Consider the following 5,579-nt stretch of genomic DNA (forward strand, 5'->3'; position numbering starts at 1 on the left):
TGGCGCCACGTAGCGAAAAGAAGAAACGACTGGCGCGCTGTTGTTAACTCGGCTATAATCGCGTAAGCGGTGTTTACGCCAATCAAGAAGAAGAAGAATACAATGGGTATTGGTCGTACTATGGTGGGATCTTAGATCATAACAAAGGAAATTGATAACGATAGGCCGATCATAATTAAAGCAACAAACATTTCATTTAATATTGATGGCATTGCAACTTCATTACAAACTCGGTCATATAGAAACAAAAAAGAGTTTACAGTTCAAGTACCGACATGTTTGGTAGGTACAACATTCCTCCTATTCATTCATCAATGCAGAGATACTATGATGAATACATATCTGAAGATAAAATTGTAGATAATGGGAATTGCAGAAATATAAGTAGTGCATCACCACCAAATTACAAGAAATTCAAGTCAACACAATCAACTTCGAGATCCACTCCGTCTGTGAGTTCACAGCGAAAATTGTTATCTCCAATACATGAAAAAGTCGTCTCGAAAGCTTACTGGTACTTAGTTGGTCAAAAAATTATGGATTTAAATAAAGTATTTCAAATCTATCGAGCTGATCCTAAAGTGCAAATGTTTGGCAAGCGATGTAAAAATGAATTAATTCATGCTGGCTTAGATTATCACACATATAATTACACAGTACAACCTCTAATCTGGGGGGTGAGATATTCCAAGTCAGGGTGATGGTACTAGGTCAGTATAGCAAAACCCTCAAAGGGTTGGCGTTCGTATGTGTCAGTTGTTTTTATGACTTTTTCAATTTTTTCCTTATTTCCCATGGTTTTCCATCTTAACAAATACATTTTTTTCAATCAGGCGTACTAAATGGTCCAGATATACGAAAGCTGATTAAAAATGAAGCATTCAACAATATTTTGATTGATTTGTTGCTGGTGCTCTAGAAAATTCAAAACATCTAACAATTGTAAGTAAGGCTTTAGATGAAATAGAACTGTTATTACTTCAAATTTGGAAGTTGAATACGAAATAATTGAATGTTGACAAATTCACATCTAAACAATCGGAAATCAGTGAAACTATTTCAAATGAGAACAAGCTGCTTAACAACAATCTTGTTCAAGAAGACAGCAGAGAGTTCGCATATTATTTGGTTCATTTATTAGCTGCTTAAAGAAAAAGCGACATTGAACCAGCACAACTTCAAAAAATTATTTAAGTGGATATGTTTATTGAAAATAATAAGGTCGAGCCTTTAGATATACAATTGAATAAATCAAATTCAAAGCAATTCACACAATCATGGATTGTTCGGAATTATAAAAACGATATTTATTCAAAATATCAAATACATGTCTACTGAAACTATCTAATTGTAGTTCAAATATAATCTAATGGATAGAAGTAGTTACAGCTAAAACAGAAATATAAAGTTTCAAGTAAGAATGATCAATTTATAAACTACTAAGTTAAGAATGTCTCACAGGGGAAATAAATTGACTGGATTTAAAACACTTTAAACATGTTGATTGGAATGCAAGGAACTCGTATTGGAGACTTATGGGCATGTGAATTATTTAGTCCAACGTATATTCAAATTTATTCACGTGTAAAACGTGAACTTGCTTTTCCACAATGCAAATAATACCACATTTTCAAAAGAGTAGCAGGGAGCCTGCTTTGGAGGCTTAAAAAATCAATTTKTTTTGAAATTTTTTTGGGAGGGAAGTAAATAATTGATTAAAGCGAAATTTCTAGGGTTTATAGTTATATATTTAAACATCATTCGCAAATTTCTTTGATACGACATCTTTTACATTTTGCCTTTGGGAAGCAATTGTCGGATGCTTCTCGCATGTGCATATGCCAGACGGCGGGCAGGATGCAGAAATTCAAAAAAAATCATATTATTTAATAACTTATGTTCAAATTAAATTGAAAATTGAAAAATAATTGTAAAATTATAAAAATTTTTAAAATTTGAAAAAAAAAACTGATTTTGGTCTAAAAAAAATTTTACATTAATTATTTGTTCAAACTTAACCTTTCTTAGTTTTTTAGTTTCAATAGAAGATAATTTAATGCCAAAGATAATAAACTTTGCCCCAATTCCATATGACGTTCAGTCTTTTACTATCCTGCCCGCTAATTAAGAAAAATCGTATAAATTAAAAACGAAATTTAACATCCAAATGCGTCTTTATTTATTCAATACATGTTGTCCGTTAAAATCTTTCTTTAATTCGGAACTCATTAAAAACTTTAATAGGATTGCTTCCAAATATATTCATTTCCAAGTTTTGTCACATTAGTAAACAGCTGATTCGAATATTGGTTTTGCATATGTCCGAAAAGGCTAAAATCCAATCAGATTCTGTGACACCATTGAAAACCAGAATTGGTTTGCAATTCTGACAGCTAAGTAATTCTTTCTTGGATTCCACAACACCCCTGATTAATTGATTTTCTGATTCTTGAAATTGTAAATTTATAATTATATGGTCAAATGTTAGTACCTTTTGATAATGAGTATTAAAATTCAGATATCTAATAGGTATTTCGTAAATTTATTTGAAATTCTTGCTGTCTATATATTCTGGTATTTCGCATTTTTAACTTTTCGGGATAGTTTTTGTGTTCAAGTTTAAATAGTTTATCAAAATACAGAAAATAAATAAACAAATATGTTTTTCAATTTCACTGATGCTATCCGCATTTTCAAAGTTTGTTGTACAAATACAATCTCATCTATTACGAAAAGACTATCTACTTATTCTTAAGTAACCAAACTCTTGGCAGTRTACATACATAAATGCATATACACTTTTTAAAGTTCTTTTATGTCTTTAAGCTTTAATTATTTTTTTTTAATATAAATTCTTTTAAAATTAGAAATATTTCGTGAATACAACATAGTCAAACCCAGTTTTAGAATCTTCTTAAACATAATATTATATATAAAGATTGTTTGAAGCTTGAAATTTATTTATTGATTTTATTTTTCATTAGATCTGAACTTTCGATGGCATTTTAAACTGAATAATCACGTTATTCCTCACATTTCTCCAATACAGTAATTTCGAAAATTATCTTAATAGATATTTTTTTTTATGGGAAAATTCCAGTGCAACAACAATTCATCGTATATTAGCCGGGATATTGGTCTAAATTTATATTTTGAAGGGCCTGACATATTGATTTTTTCATAAGAATTGTAAATTGAATAGATAGTCGTGTAAAAGCCATTACGGAACATCTAGTTTAGTAAATAGCTCCAACGTTTTAGAAATTCGAAAAAATATATTTATTTCTATATATTTTATTGCTATATCAAACATGCTGCTCCTTTTAACATTATTATTATTTTTCATTATATTTACGATAGCATTGAAAATGTACAAAATTTCAAATAAATATAGAAAGAAATTATTTTTAAGAGAAAATAATACTCATATATTTCTTAATTTTTTCACTATCATATTCAGGAGTGTTGAGGTATCTGATAGTTGTCGGAATCAGAATTTAAACCGATTAAAAAAAGTAGTAGGTGTCATGAATTCAGATATTATTGGTTTTTTATTCGAAATATAATTTGTATCGGTTTTGGGTGTCACGGAAATCAATTTTATCGGTTTTGCCATCAGAAGCGAAGAAAGAAGATAGTCGCTCACTGATTTGAAATGTAAGTTAAGAAATCAAGTAATTTTATTGTTATGAATTAATTTATCATGATTTCTTTAGGAGAAAACATAAGCATAAAACACGAAATGTCTTAATTATTGATGTTTTGGAAAAAAGTTATCTCTTAAAATCTTTCTTTAATTCAAAATTAATTGACAACTTAAATAGGAATATTGGTTTTGCGTATGTTCGAAATGACAAAACTCAAAACAGATTCTGTGACACCATTGCAAATTAGAATTCATTTGCAATTCCGACAGCTAAGTAATTCTGTCTTGGATTCCACAACAACCCTGATTATTGTGAAAGATTAATTGGTCTGTAAAGATTATTTGTGTGACTGCAATAAATGTACATTTATTTTATAGAACTATAGGTGCTATCATTAATTAATTACTAGGTGAGGCTAGTCCTCTTTACTTTTATTTTGAGATACTAACCATACAGAGTGCCAAGAAACACGTGAACCAAGTTAACTCAGCAAGAAATTGCTTGGACGAACTTATCAACGGATGAAAATAAATAATTCATCAATCGATATTCTCGTTATTGGTTTTTATTTTCATTATAATTATTTATTAATTTTTCATAAAACGTTTCACTGATTACATTTTTTTTCAGAGGGGGTACTTTATTAATATTGAATATAAAATATATGGTTATAAAAGGTGATCCATTTCGAGGTTCCCTACGTTTGCGTAAACGCCTTTTTTCCTGATCTTGACAATTTCACTCTACGAAAAACACCGACTGAATGAACCCCTGCATAGCTTACAATAGAACAATTCACTGTAAGCTTACACAATACATCAGTCTACATATTTAAATAACGGAACATAGAAGCATATATGTACAATGTGTCTATAAGCAACATCGAGCATGAAAGAGTTAAATAAAAAAAACATAGAACCTTAAAAATTTAGTGCGGAATATCTATAATATTATTTTGGCATTTATTTATTTATTCTTAGATACATCCGTTGAGTCCAATTTTCGATGACTCGTTCGAACATTTTGATTAGAAACTGGCGAATGACACGCGTGATGTTTTGCTCCAAAGTCTCAATCCAAGCGGAATTGTCCGCATAGACTTTAGACTTTACATATTACCACACGATCTTTGTGGCCAATTGATCGGCCCAAAACGTGAAATTATCTGCTCATCGAAGTGTTCTCTCAACAAATCTATTGATTTGAATTTTGCTTGTTTACGTACACAATGAGCCAGAAATAGGCCTCATTGGTGAACAAAAAGTCCGATCTTCTTGGCGCATGGAGGCTCTTGTACAAACTGTATTTTCTACATTTTAAGATCTGGTCGTAAAATGTCACAAGTTCTTCCATACGTCAGCAGAGTTGTTGCGAACGGCATCGAATCGACTCCTCACGGTCTTCGCCTCAATCACGGCTGCCATATTTTCCTCATTGTATGCTAGACGTGGTCTATTCGGTCGAAAATTATCCAAGAATCAATGTTAGGTCTCAAGACGGGTGATAGTGTTTCGAACAGTACGTTCAGAGGGCCGATTATATTGACTATAAGTTGAGCGAAGCGCGAATAAAACATTCTTTATAGAACGTGAATTTTGGAAATAAAGTTGGACGATTTGTAAACGTTGTTCAGGCGAGTTAATATCGTTTACACGATATGAGTTCAAGAATTTAAACAATTTTATTTATACGCCGAAATGCGTGCCTTTATTGATATTCTTAAGAACTAAATTTTAATATAAGATCTTACAGCTATTTATACTAATGAAATGCGGCTGCTGTTATCTGCRTGCGACTTCTTTGTTGTAATTCGATATCTGCTATYTTGCTATTACTTGAGATGCGGAGTTGGTTATCGCAGTGGATTATTCCATTGCCAGATGTTTGTTGTTTACATGTTGAGAATGCCTTTCTAGATAATGCATGTTCATT

At 30.9% G+C, this 5,579-nt stretch overlaps 1 pseudogene; it reads left to right on the forward strand.

The window, feature by feature from the left end:
• LOC108974171 overlaps positions 1–1,338 on the forward strand; it is a 10,611-nt pseudogene extending 9,273 nt beyond the window's left edge.
• The last annotated feature ends 4,241 nt before the right edge of the window (positions 1,339–5,579 follow it).

The sequence above is a fragment of the Bactrocera latifrons genome, unplaced genomic scaffold (genome assembly GCF_001853355.1).
Source record: "Bactrocera latifrons isolate USDA-ARS-PBARC rearing strain unplaced genomic scaffold, ASM185335v1 scaffold_536, whole genome shotgun sequence".
In the NCBI taxonomy this organism is placed as follows: Eukaryota; Metazoa; Arthropoda; class Insecta; order Diptera; family Tephritidae; genus Bactrocera; species Bactrocera latifrons.